A 13,655-nucleotide genomic window follows, 5' to 3' on the forward strand; every position below is an offset into this window, starting at 1 on the left:
CTGCGCCCAAGCCTCGCGAGAGTTCGCCGCCAACAGCCGCCACGAGCAGCTAGACGAGGCTGGGCTTGTGTTGGGGGCGGGAGGGAGCGCGCGAGCGCCCGACGTTCTACGACACTGTGTACATGTGCGAGGGAGGGAGGGAGAGGGAGAAGATTCTGGCTTGTGCGAAGCGGAGAACTCCAAAGACAAGACACATACGACAGAACGCGCGCGGAGGTTTTAAGGGCCCCCCAAAAGGAGAGGTTTCGTGGAACCCCCGCTCCACGCCTCGCGCTCCTACAAACGCCACTTTTCTCCTCCTCCCAACACCTTCGCTTGCGCGGCGCTGCTTCGGCTGAAGGCGCACCAGCCGGTGAGCAGCGCCCCCCTCGCGTGACGTCACTCGGAACAATCCCGAACGTTCGGAGAGCGGCGAAAGGGGGAATCCCCTCAGCGAGCGCGCTGCTTTTTCAAGTTGGAGGGAGGAGGGAATCCCCGGCTGCCGGCTTCTGCAGCGCGGCGAGCGAGAGGAAGCCAGCGGCGGCTAAAGTGAATGTCGTTTCCCACCCTCCGCGACAGCAGCTGTATATTGCAGGAGACAAAACGCGCCCGTCCCCGCCCCCCCCCCGCCGTTTTATTTGGGGATTTATTTATTTATTGCCATAACTGGTCTTTTGGTTTCGTTTGGTTTTTTAAAAAAATCTGTTTAATCTGCTGGCTCCTAGTTTATTATACTGCACTTTGCATTTCGGTGGATTTGTTTTTGTAAGCCGCCTTGAAATATTATTTGAATTTTTTTTTAAAAAAAAGACTGATGGCATGCTTCGCCAGCGTCCCTTCCCACAGCGTTCAATGTCTGGCTCTGACAGAAGGAGCGTAGTGACTCATTATTCTGCGTCATGCTATGCTGAAAACATTTGTTTGTTTTTAAAACACCATACCCTGCCATTGATTAAATAGTAATAAGGCAGCTTTATTACAGAACACTGAAACAGATTGGCCATCGTTTTAAAAACAAAAACAAACCGCAGAACAGCAAATCCAATTCTACAAAGGCAGCAAGTCACCCACCCATAGGTGCACCAAAGCACACATGGGTCACACGGATTCACTTTTTTCATATGTGCTTTTGTGCACATTTATCCATGCATGAGCACTTTCAATTCAATCTCAGTGTTTCCCATGCACACTAGGGAAAAATCTCATATTTATTTTTTTTGCAAAAAGAAAGATGTAGGTACTGTTGGGCAGGTGAAGAGTACATTTGCTTCACTATTGGTTTCCTTCACTGAGTTTCCCTTTACCTCAAGACATTAGGGCAGTGGTTCCCAATTAGCTAAGCACTGCAGACTCCCTGTTTTTAAAAAGCCAAGCAATGGACCCCTATACTTTTGAACATTGTAATACCTCCATGGTAGTTGTGGTTATGTGAGTGCTGCCATGGACACCCTAGGTGTCTTCTGATTTATAACTTCCCCTTTCTCTAGGGTGTAAGAAAGCACTGGGGGAAAGGTCCATCTCTGAAAACTTGCGGTTTCAAGCAGTTTTGCTGTTAGACTAGGCAAAAGCTTTTATGATTCAAATGGATTATCAAAATCACTGTAAAACTCTGGTTATATGTGAGCATATGTGAATATATTGATAACTGATAACTGATTATATGAATAGCATAAGGGTAAACCTCCTCCTCCTGCTTTAATGCGGATCCCTTTGGGTCCACAGACCACCAATTGGGAACCACAGCATTAGGGGAAAGGACCCAGGCAGGACCTCTGGAGGCAAAAGTCCAGCTCCCCACTTAGCATCATGAGCAGTAGGAGCTCAAATGCAACATGGCTGGTTTATCACAGTAACACAGGGGCCCCTCCATAAAACAGTTCTATCCCAAATCTAAAATTGTCTATCTACATTGTTGTTGTTGTTGTTGTTGTTGTTGTTGTTGTTGAAGTCCCATTATCTTGTTTTCCTACAAAGCACGGAGTAAGCAGCTTGAAGCAGAAAGACCGCCTTGCGCGGAATGTCACTATAGCAACAGTGGTGCACATCACTCAGTGTACTATCCAGCTTACTTACATGTGCAATAGTGGGGTGAAAGTCCTAGGACATCAGTCAGATTTCATTCAGAATTAGTCTTTAATTCGACAAGGTAGTGGTTACACACACGCACACACACACACAGAAAGAACACTTTCTTTTTGTTTTTTAAAAAGGTGCCAGTATTCCCATCTTTATAAAAGTGTTGTGGGTGCCAGCACAAAGTGATTAGCCTGGGCAGCAAAAAAAGGAGGTCAAAGTACTCCATACCAATGAATACCATCACAAAAAGCACTACACACACGTAGAATAATTGCTCTTTTTTTCTTTATTTCCAGTTTCCATTGGCTTTGTCAAGGGATGTGTGACCTTTCTATCACTCTTTGCATTCTTGGCAAACAAGAATTCCTTCATCATGAGCACTGTGCAAACAACACAGATGCGTTCTTGACATCTTATTTTCCACCCGGTTTCCTAAAAACAGAACCAACAGACCTGTCTCAGAAGAACTCAATCACTGTCAAATACTATAAAGTCAACAACATTCTTGTCAGCTAGGAAAGCAGCATGTCAATAGTATGAGTCAAGATGTGGCCAAATATGGCCCATTCAGTCATGCCAAATGAAATCAAAAGCATGGATGAGGTTGTGGCTCTTCCAGTCATTTTTATAATCATGGATCACAACTTAGCATTCATCCCATGGACCCCAAAGGCATGTAATATCATTTTGTTCCTGCAAGCAATTACATGTGTGGCCAAACTCCAAAAGCCATATGAGAGATTTGTATAAGCCCCAAAGCTTCCAAAGTTTTCTTTTTTATAACACTCTGTTGTTGGAATTTTAAAAAAGAGGTTCGTAGACAAGAAACCCAAAAGAAACTTAGGCATAATACATAACTATATTTCAATTTCCCCCCTTTTCATGCTCATGTGGTCTATAAGACACCTGAGCATGATTGTGAACCAAGAGCACCCTAAAACCTTCTTTCTTATAACACCCTCCTGTGTCACCCTAAAAAACAGGGCATCAAAAATAGCAATAAATAATGCAATAAAAAGAGAAAATTACTGAAGATATGATGCGTGTACAGAAGTGTTTGGAGGACTCATGCAAATGAGATAGAGTCCAGCCTATATCACTGATTTTTAAAGTTATTAACAGTGCAATCATATGCATGTCTACTTAGAAGTGTGACTGACTGTAAATCCAATAATTCAATAAGGCATTGTGTCACTGTTTGCAGGCGGAAATTTGAATTCCCTGGGAGAAAGCCAACTAGCACAGGGGCTCACCTCAGTTTTAGACATACAAAAGCATCTATCAATCACCACTAATTTAGTAGGTTCTCCAGTTCAAGACTTTATATGGCTCACATCAATAGGCCTTTATTTTGTTTTTCTTACAAGCTGAATGGATTCTCCATGGTCTAACATGAATGTATGCAAATGAGAGTTTCACTCTGTACAATTATGGGCCAGTTTATACAGCCAGCAGAATCAAGTGGTAAAGCTTTTTCTGAACACCCCTATTTCTGGCTGCATATAGGGGTGCATATCATATTTATCAATGGGTGGTGTTGAAATATACAGTGGTACCTCGGGTTACATACGCTTCAGGTTACAGACTCCGCTAACCCAGAAATAGTACCTCGGGTTAAGAACTTTGCTTCAGGATGAGAACAGAAATCGGGCTCCGGCAGCAGCAGGAGGCCCCATTAGCTAAAGTGGTGCTTCAGGTTAGGAACAGTTTCAGGTTAAGAACGGACCTCCGGAACGAATTAAGTACTTAACCCGAGGTACCACTGTATACAAAATACAATATAGGTTGATGGCAAAGCAGAACTCTTATTCCTGACATCCCAGTTTGCTGGGGGAAGGGATATATATCTTTTGTATTATCTAGGGTAAAAATGTTAATGTATTGCTGATCCAGTGTTTGGAAGAAAGCCAGCTGCTATCTGAAAGATGACTGACTACAGTACTTGGAACTGGAAACTGAAATTGAGAATTATATGGTTAGCTAAAGCCATATTTAAGTACATACACAGTCTATCAACTGCCAATCTATGAACTGCAACAATATGCTTTGCCACTTCAGTTTAATTTAACTGATAACTCATAGTTCATTGTTCATAATATTTAATTATTCACACTTACCTTTAATGCTTTAAAATTAATCAAGAAGAGTTAAGATTTATGGCCAAAGATTCGAACATCAGAACACTGGACATGATGGGATTTCCCCTTCTTCGACTTCCATCTGCAGCTTTTGCCCCAATCCACTTCAGATAGCCCCCTGACCTTCCAGAGCAGATTTTTGGACATGCAGGTTTGCACAAGCAGACAAAGGTTGCACAAGTGGGACACCATAATTAGGTGTTTGGTTATTTCCCCAAACTGCATGGAGTTAGGATGCTTCCAGACTGTCACTATTTTGGGGTGTGATTCAATCACATATTGGCAAATTCAGGCTGGTGATTATAGTTGATTGGAAATCTTGCACAACAAACCTTCCCCCAAAGATCTGATTTTCTGAGAAAATGTGCTGGAAATGCAGGATAATACTTGCTTTAACACAATGTCATCGGACCTCTCTGCAAACTGATTCAAGATGAATGCTCAGTAAATAGGCAATGCCATCCAATCTCCCGGGAAACAAATCAGAATGAATGTTCCACAATCAGGTCACCTGGAAGAACCCTCAGTTTGGTATTGTTATAGGGCTGGGAGGTTGATTTGGGTGATGTATTTGCATTCCAGCCAAGCCTGTGATTTTTGTATCTACAAGTTTGTGATTTGTAGTAAAAGGGACTGTTACATTAATGGGAATGGAAATAATAAATAGAGTGTTGCTCTTTATTGGTTCAAGGTCCACACAAGGTTCATGCATTCAGTTCCTTGGCTGGCTGACAGCATCTCCAACTTTCAACTTACACCTCCACTTTTGAAGATGGATGGAGTATTGCTATTCTTCCTGAGCAATGCATGATTCACACATGTTCCCCTGTGCAGATCTGTTTGACGTTCCCCTCCCCTCCAGCTCTCATGCTGTACATATAAGGAGTCACTTAGCTCAGGTTCGTTTTTGGTCACACGTTCTCCCAAGCAGCTGCCACATTGATTTACACCTGGTTAAAATCCATTGCCTAGAGAAACAGGAGATTTGCCTCTTCATAATTGATGGCTTCAAAATGCACAATTTTTAACCTGCAGAAGCCTGGGGATTTACCTTTAAAGTGCCAATATTTAAGAGCTCAGCCAGTTTTACCCTATTTTTCAAGACAGATGACAATGGGTGGCTCCACAGAGCAGTTGATTGTGGAGTCAACATGCATGCAAGTTTTGCTTAGCAACCACACTACCCTTCACCAACCTGGTGCCCTCTAGATGTTTTGGACCACCACTCTCATCAGCCCCAGCCACAACATGCAATTCCTCACAGGGTGGGGATGTGGTTTAAAGGTCTGGTCACAGCCTCCTCCTTTTCAGCCGCAGTTCATCTGAGCCGGCCTTGTAACGCCACTAAACCAAGAAGTAGTAGTTTGCTAAACAAGGCTGTAGTGGTACCACCAGTGTTTCTCTGCTTTTTTGCTTTTTTTTACTGATTCATATTTTACCTTTAAAAGTGTGTTGCTCTTTAGAACAAATACATGACATTTCTGCAGATCCACAAGCACTTGCCACCTGCTCCTTACTCAGCGAACAGAAAGTTAACTCCCATCCTTGAATTTCAAAACTGTTCCACCCACATAAACCACAAGTGTTTAGACTCTCTACACAAATGGAATGTGAAGTAGTTAGACAACTGCTATACCTGGAGGGCCCAGGTTTGGGGCCTGTGGATGGAGAGAAAGCAATAGCCCTGCACTCTAGCTCCCACAATTCCCTGGGGTCTCAGTGTTAGAATTCCTGCTCCGTGATGGGATGCTCCAGTCATGGGATTGTTGTCTTTCACATGACGGTGTATGTTTTGACTCCACAGAGTGGGAAGTGACGGAGACAGGATGTTTGTGTTACTGTGTTCCGTGAAGTGGGACTATTGTCCTTTGCTTTTTCTCTTTGCTGCCTGGTGCTAGAGAGAGAGGGAGCCATGTTGCAGTGCTCCGTGTGTACATAAAGTAGATTAGCCAAAATGCTGAGTTGCTGAGGTCTGTAATAATAATAATAATAATAATAATAATAATAATAATAATAAATAATTTATTATTTGTACCCCGCCCATCTGGCTGGGTTTCCCCAGCCACTCTGGGCGGCTTCCATAGAAACCAAAAATACAGTAAAATATCACAGATTAAAAACTTCCCTGAACAGGGCTGCCTTAAGATGTCTTCTGAATGTCAGGTAGTTATTCATCGCTTTGACATCTGATGGGAGGGCGTTCCACAGGGCGGGCGCCACTACCGAGAAGGCCCTCTGCCTGGTTCCCTGTAGCTTTGCTTCTCGCAATGAGGGAACCGCCAGAAGGCCCTCGGCGCTGGACCTCAGCGTCCAGGCAGAACGATGGGGGTGGAGATGCTCCTTCAGGTATACTGGACCGAGGCCATTTAGGGCTTTAAAGGTCACCACCAGCACTTTGAATTGTGCTCGGAAACGTACTGGGAGCCAATGTAGGTCTTTCAAGACCGGTGTTATGTGGTCTCAGCAACTGCCCCCAGTCACCAGTCTAGCTGCCGCATTCTGGATTAGTTGTAGTTTCCAAGTCACCTTCAAAGGTAGCCCCACGTAGAGCGCATTGCAGTAGTCCAAGCAGGAGATAACTAGAGCATGCACCACTCTGGCGAGACAGTCCGCGGGCAGGTAGGGTCTCAGCCTGCTTACCAGGTGGAGTTGGTAGACAGCTGCCCTGGATACAGAATTGACCTGCGCTTCCATGGACAGCTGTGAGTCAAAATGACTCCCAGGCTGCGCACCTGGTCCTTCAGGGGCACGGTTACCCTATTCAGGACCAGGGAGTCCTCCACACCAGCCCGCCCCCTGCCCCCCAAAAACAGTTACACAAGCTGCAAAGACTCTGCGGATCCCTAAGTGCGCCAATGTCTGTTGGCATCGGTCGCTGTGATGTTCGGGCTGAATAAATCTTTTGAAGCTCCCAAATAATCGACCAGGAGGGAGAGAACATGCCAGTCGGGCATGTGTCTCTGCCAGGGTCCTACTCTAGTGTAGGATGAGCTCCTCACACTCAGATGAAGATTGGTAAACATGCTTTGGCCTTGTACACATCAGGGTGTTAACGCACCCATGGGGTTCATTAAACTGATTCCCCCCCCCACATTTCTCTTATTTCCTTTTGTCAGTGGCTCCCAGCCACTTCAACATTCAGTTTCCCTTTGTTTGCTTGAAAGAGGTTCTCCTGTTTCATTATTCCTGAATAGGTGTAACAGCCATAGGCAAACTCAGCCTTCCAGATGTTTCCCTGGTGACTGGCCCTGATAGCTAGGGATGATGGGAGTTGTAGTCCCAAAACATCTGGAGGGCCGAGTTTGCCTATGCCTGGTGTAACTTCTCAGGAAAGCATCCAAGCACTCAGTCTGGTTTTGCATGCCTGTGGCATAGACACCTGTTACCCATGAATCCATTGGCTCTTGCCATGACAGCCGTGTTTCCTACTTTACAGAGAACAACCGTCTGTTTGACGATCTCCAGGGGCTATCTAGTGCAAGTCCAGTTTAAAGATGAAGAACTGTAAGAAGAGAGAGCAGGAACTTTGAAGTATCTGGCAAGTGATGGCACCTTGAGAGCAGATTGAGGAGAAATATAGGTTACTGTCTGGCCATATGTACTGTATTTCTAGTTAAGATGCAATAACTACTTCAAAATGTGTATCTATATATAAAAATTAGCATATGCATTTTTTGTGAAAATCCCCTCCCCTCCAACATTTCCCTTATGAAAATATGAAAGTCTGTTGCATCCCCTCCATTTCTCTTTTTTTATTAATATTTTTATTGATTTTTACCAATAATTTCAAAAATTCATATAGCATACTTTCTTATCTTATACAATGTTTTGGACTTCCATCAACTGCATCTGAAGATATTTTCCAGTCTTTATCACTTAATCTACATTTCATTATTTTCAGTATTACATTTAGTACTCCTTCACTAATAATTCTTATCATAGTTTTCTCTGCAATTTCGCATAATCCTTCCAAAACTTCTTGCAATCCAACTAGTGTAATCTGTTGATTACAATTGCTTTTCAGATAATTCATATATTTATTCCAGTCCTCTGAGAATCTTTGATCCCGCAGGTTTCGAATCCTTCCTATCATCTTATCCAATTCTGCATAGTCCATTAATTTTGTCTGCCATTCTTCTTTCGTCGGTAGTTCTTCTTGTTTCAATTTCTGTGCCAACAATACTCTTACTGCTGTTGTTGCATATAAAAACAATTTATTGTCCGGTCTATTAATGTCCTCACTTACAATGCCAAGTAAAAATGCTTCTTCTTTTTTTTAATAAATGTATATTTCAACATCTTTTTCATCTCATTATATATCATTTCCCAAAAGCTTTTCACTTTCTTACATTCCCACCACATGTGATAAAAATATCCTTCTTTTTCTTTATGGCATCCCCTCCATTTCTCTGCTGAAAAGAAGGACATCTTATTTCATCCCCTCCAACATTTCCCTGCTGAAAATAGGAACATCCAAAGGTAAAGCAAGATGGCTCCTATAACTTCGGGATTGTCCCTGAGAAATCGGGACACTTGGAGGGTCTGAAATCCTTTGCAAGGATGCATTTCCTCTTTCCTATCAATCTTTTCTAGCAAAGTGGCTTAAATATATTTATATAAATATATAAATCATTCAAATGGGGGGACACAGCTGAAGCAGTGACCTATTTAAAGTTAGCTAGTACATTCATGACGTATCAGAGGCAAGGTTTAAACCAGTCCATTTATCATTGCCATCTATAATATCAAACTGGCTTGGTTGCTTGTACATTACATGCACTAATTTGGTATAACCAGTGCCTGGCCGTTGGGTCATCTATCCATCCTGGTGTGCTGCATGTCTGCACAGCAACTGGGGGCAACAGTACAGCTAAGCACAAGATCCAAGGTGGAATGTTGACATAAGGATTGCCTTGCTGGCTCAGACCAAGGTCCAGCATTCCATTTCCAACTAGTGGCCAACCTGATGCAGGAGATTTCCTATGCCAAGTTGTACCACACCTTATTTTCTTGATTTACAAAGTTTATGCAGCATGTTTTATTTATTTATTTTTTAAATATATTTATTTATTTTTCCAAAAACAAAGGAAACATCAAAACAACACAAAACAGCAAAAACAGTAAAAAAGTAAAAAGAAAATAAAAAGTTAAAAACAAAAACTCCACTTTTCAGACTCATGTTTACAAAACTTTCTTTCTTGACCTCCTCACGCCACCCTTTTTTGTATTCCTCTTTGTCCAATCAGATACAGCAAATCCTTACCCTTCTTCAAAACTCATTTCTGGTTATTGTAATCACTTCTATTATGTCTCCAATCTTTCCTCCTTATAATTAAACACCTTTAACATATTATTTACTTTGACATAATATAACCTTATTTTTCCACCCTTTTTCTATTACATATTTTACATATTTTTTAACACTGTACCCCTGATGCCATATTATTTCATATCCAACATCATTTTAACATTCATACACTTTACAGTGTTTCTGCAGATAGTTCTTAAACTTCTTCCAGTCCTCTTCCACCGCTTCTTCTCCCAGGTCTCGGATTCTGCCAGCCATTTCTGCCAATTCCATGTAGTCTATTACTTGCATCTGCCATTCTTCCAAGGTGGGCAAATCTTGTGTCTTCCAGTACTATGCAGCACGTTTTAGCCACACTTCCACAACAGTCTACATAAAAAAAAAAAGAATAAGGAATGCGTATTACAAATAGTTTAATAAGAATAATTTATTTATTTATATGCTGCTCATCTGACTGGCTTGTCCCAGCCACTCTGGGCAGCTCCCAACAGAATATTAAAAACACAATAAAACATCAAACATTAGAAACTTTCCTATATAGGGCTGCCTTCAGATATTAACTGCCCCCCCCCCAAAGCTTATTAAAACCACAGCAGCTGGAAAGCAATGTAAGCTTTAAAAGCATTTTTGCCTGATGCCAAAAATAAAATAAGATAAATAGCAGTGCCAGAAGTATTCTGAACCGCAGGCCCAAGGGAGTACTCATAGGAGTGGTTGGGTGCAGGGATATCAAAGAAGGATGCCAAAAACATCAGCATGGCCAATTCTAGTGCTTTATTAAGAAGGTGCAGACTTGCAGCAAAGCAGCCTTTGCAAACACACAACAGACACTGCACCAAGAAGATGGCTTGTCCACACCCAAGCAAACATGAAAATATTCTTTATACAGAAAATAGCATATGTCATTTCACCTGCCTAGGTGAGGGCATAGGTGGAAAATACCCAAATCTTACAGATAGTTCCCATTTCTGGGCTCAGAGCCCAGCACCCCCACCTCAGATAAGGATAACACCAAAGCAAGCCAATTAGCTTAGTACATCAAAGAAAGTGAATATAAACATCTGTGAGCTCATTGCTGCAAAAACTAACAGTTAATTGTGGGGTTATCTTGACTACCAAGATGGTTGTTAGCAAAGCTTCTGAAACAGTTCACCTTTAGCTCAGCACAAGTAGTGAGTATTCCTTGAGAGGGAATTCCATAGAATTCCTTCTCCATGGAATTCTGGGAAGCACAACGACCACAGAGAAGGCTCTCTCTCCTGTTCACCACTTGCCAGACTTCTGAGGGCAGTGACATTCGTAGGGCAGTCTCCAAACATGACCTCAATACATGGACATTCTTTTGGTCCACCAGGCTTTAAGAGAAGCAGCAGCACCATTAAGTTTCTTGTGTGTGGCTCTCTCTCCAACACTTTCAGCCTGGTTGTTAAAGCATGAGTCTTTCCTATCAGCCACACCATTGGCACCTTTCACCAGCTTGGGGTGGCTTTTCCTGGGTAGGGGTAGTCTGGCTACATTGACCCATGCTCTGGTAATGTACATGTGATGCTGCCCTTGAATTTTTTAATCTTTATTTTTGTCTATCAATGCCAATCAATCTCATTGGATGACCCCCAAGTACTAGAAAATTAGAAGGAAAGAAATTTCTCTCTGCTTACTTGCTCCTCACCATGCAAAATTTTATAAACCTCTCTCAGTCCCCTTTGCTTACTAGCTTTCCCCCATAAATTAAAAAACTCTATAAGCATTTACCTTTTACTCACTGGGAAGTGTTACAACCTCATCGTTTTAGTTGCTCTTTTCTGCAACTTTTCAATTTATGGATTACTTTGAATTCTAAATGCAGCCATACTCAGGCCTAGAGTTTATAAAATGACATTGTAGTACTGACCCTTTTATTTCCTATTCTTTCCTTACAATACCTAACATGCATTTGTCTATTTTAACTGCTGTTGCACATACCTGATACTTTCATAGAGCTATCAACCATTACCCAAAGATCTTTTTCCATTATTTACCAGCACTTCAGATCCCCATTTATACAGTATGTAGATTGGGGGGGGGGGGGCTTATTTAAGTGCACATCACTTAATATTGTTAGGAGTTGGAGAGGGGCTATTTGCAGAGACTCTTAAAATTCCAGGTTTCAGCAAGTGTTGGAATCTAAGCAAGGAGTAAAATTCCTGCAATAGCCAGGGCTAGCTTCCTTGTGAGGTTATGAGCCATTAAGGTAACAAAGGAAGTGGCTCGGCGCCAGAGAACAAATAGGTGGACCCCACTCCCTCAACTTGCTGGTGGTTAGAAAGACAAAGGCCAGAATGGGGAGTATGAGTTATGTGATCTAGAAGGTAGCAGCTGGAAGCAGCTGCCTGGGAAGCCAGAGACACAGAGTGATACTTGATTTCTGTTTGAATCCAATATTGCAGTTATGAGAGAAGCAAGACCCTTGGGCATAGCTGTCAACTTCCAGATTTGAAATAAGGGATCAGCAGCCTCGAAAATAAGGGATCAGCAGCCTCACCTGTCTGGAATAGCAGTGGGAAGCAGTGGGAAACGGTGCTGGAGTAAGGGAATTTCCCGCAAAAAAAGGGAAGGTTGACAGCTATGCCCTTGGGGTGCTTATGCTATGAACCCCTCCATTGTCGGTTCAGTTTGTATATATGTGTAGCTAACCATATATCACAAAGACACCAGTCTCTGCTGTCCCTCATTCCAAAGGAAACAGTAATCCTGGGTAAGCACTTGGAACCCCTGGAAACTAGCACTGCTCAGAGATTGGGGTGGTGTGGCACAACATGTATTTGTACTGAACATTATTTGCCGTCTTGTTGCCCATTCACCTTGGTTGCATAGATCACGCTGAAGTTCTTTTCAGTCTGCTTGAATTTTCACCCAGATGAATAATTGGGTGTTGTCTCAAACCTGGCTAACTCACGGCTAATCTGTGATTCCAAATAATTTATGAATAAGCTAAGTATCACCAGTACCAGATCCACTGTTTGCTTCCTTCCACGATGAGAACTGCATGCTTACTCCTATCCTCTGTTTCCCTTTATTTAACCAGTAATAGATCCATATGAGGCCCCACACCCTTATCCCATGATGTTTACTCAGGAGGACCCTTTGTGGAGAGAGACTGTTAATTTTTTATTTTTTTTTTAGAAATCCAAAATATAGTACCTTTCAGATCACCCCCATTTATTTGTGGACACAAGGCATTCTAAAAAGTTGGTGCGGCACATCAGCACTGTGTGTGTGTGTGTTATAGAGGGAAATAACACAATTGTCATTGTTCAGAACCAGCTAAATAATGCATTTTCGATGACTGAAAACAAAGCTATGTATAATATTGCACTGTTATAGTGCAATCCTATGTGTGCCTACTCCAAAATAAGTCCTACTTTAAATGTGTAAAGGACTGCCATTTTAGACTCCTCCTTGTGTGACCTGATTTGGGAGAGCTCTTACTACCTGCTTTCTTATGCAATGCTCTTTGGAAGTGGACCACATATTAACGTCAAGTTGACGATTTTTGCAATCACCGTTTTTCAGAAAAATTGCGGCTGGCTTCAGGAAGGGCATTCTACAGGTTGCTGTATGCCATATGCTCTCGTCCAGAAGATATAGAAAATATTGGACCTTTTTTGCGGGGGGGGGGTTGGAGCTGGAATAACATCCCACCCCCCTTTATATAGGGCGATCCCCTCTCTTCTCCCTAATCTATGCTGCGCTGGGCCTCTCTCTAAAGAGGACTCTTCTCTCTTCACAACCCGCTCCTGCCGCGTCGTCCCGCTGTCACTTAAAGTCGCTTCTCCGCCATTCGCCCCCTTAGCCAGGATGCGAGAGACGGAGGAAGAAACTCCCTGTCAAACTTCGGCGATAGGCTCGGGGGTTGCTGTCAGCTGCTTGTGCTTGAAGGGAACTGGGGGGGGAGGGGAGGGGAAATATCCCCCTTTCGTACCGCCGAACATATTGGACGCTCCTATCAGGACACTGAGGGAAAATTGGGGGAAGAGTTTTGACAGGATGGGAAGGACCGCGCTGGCTTCCACAACCTGCGCTTCCGCCGCCGCCACCTTCCCCACATCAACCAGCCCGCCCGGCTAAGCAGGCAGCCTCGCCTCCCTCCCTCCCTCTCCGGCCGGCTCCAGCCC

Source organism: Podarcis erhardii, assembly GCF_964252035.2.
Source record: "Podarcis erhardii genome assembly, chromosome: 11".
Classification (NCBI taxonomy): Eukaryota; Metazoa; Chordata; class Lepidosauria; order Squamata; family Lacertidae; genus Podarcis; species Podarcis erhardii.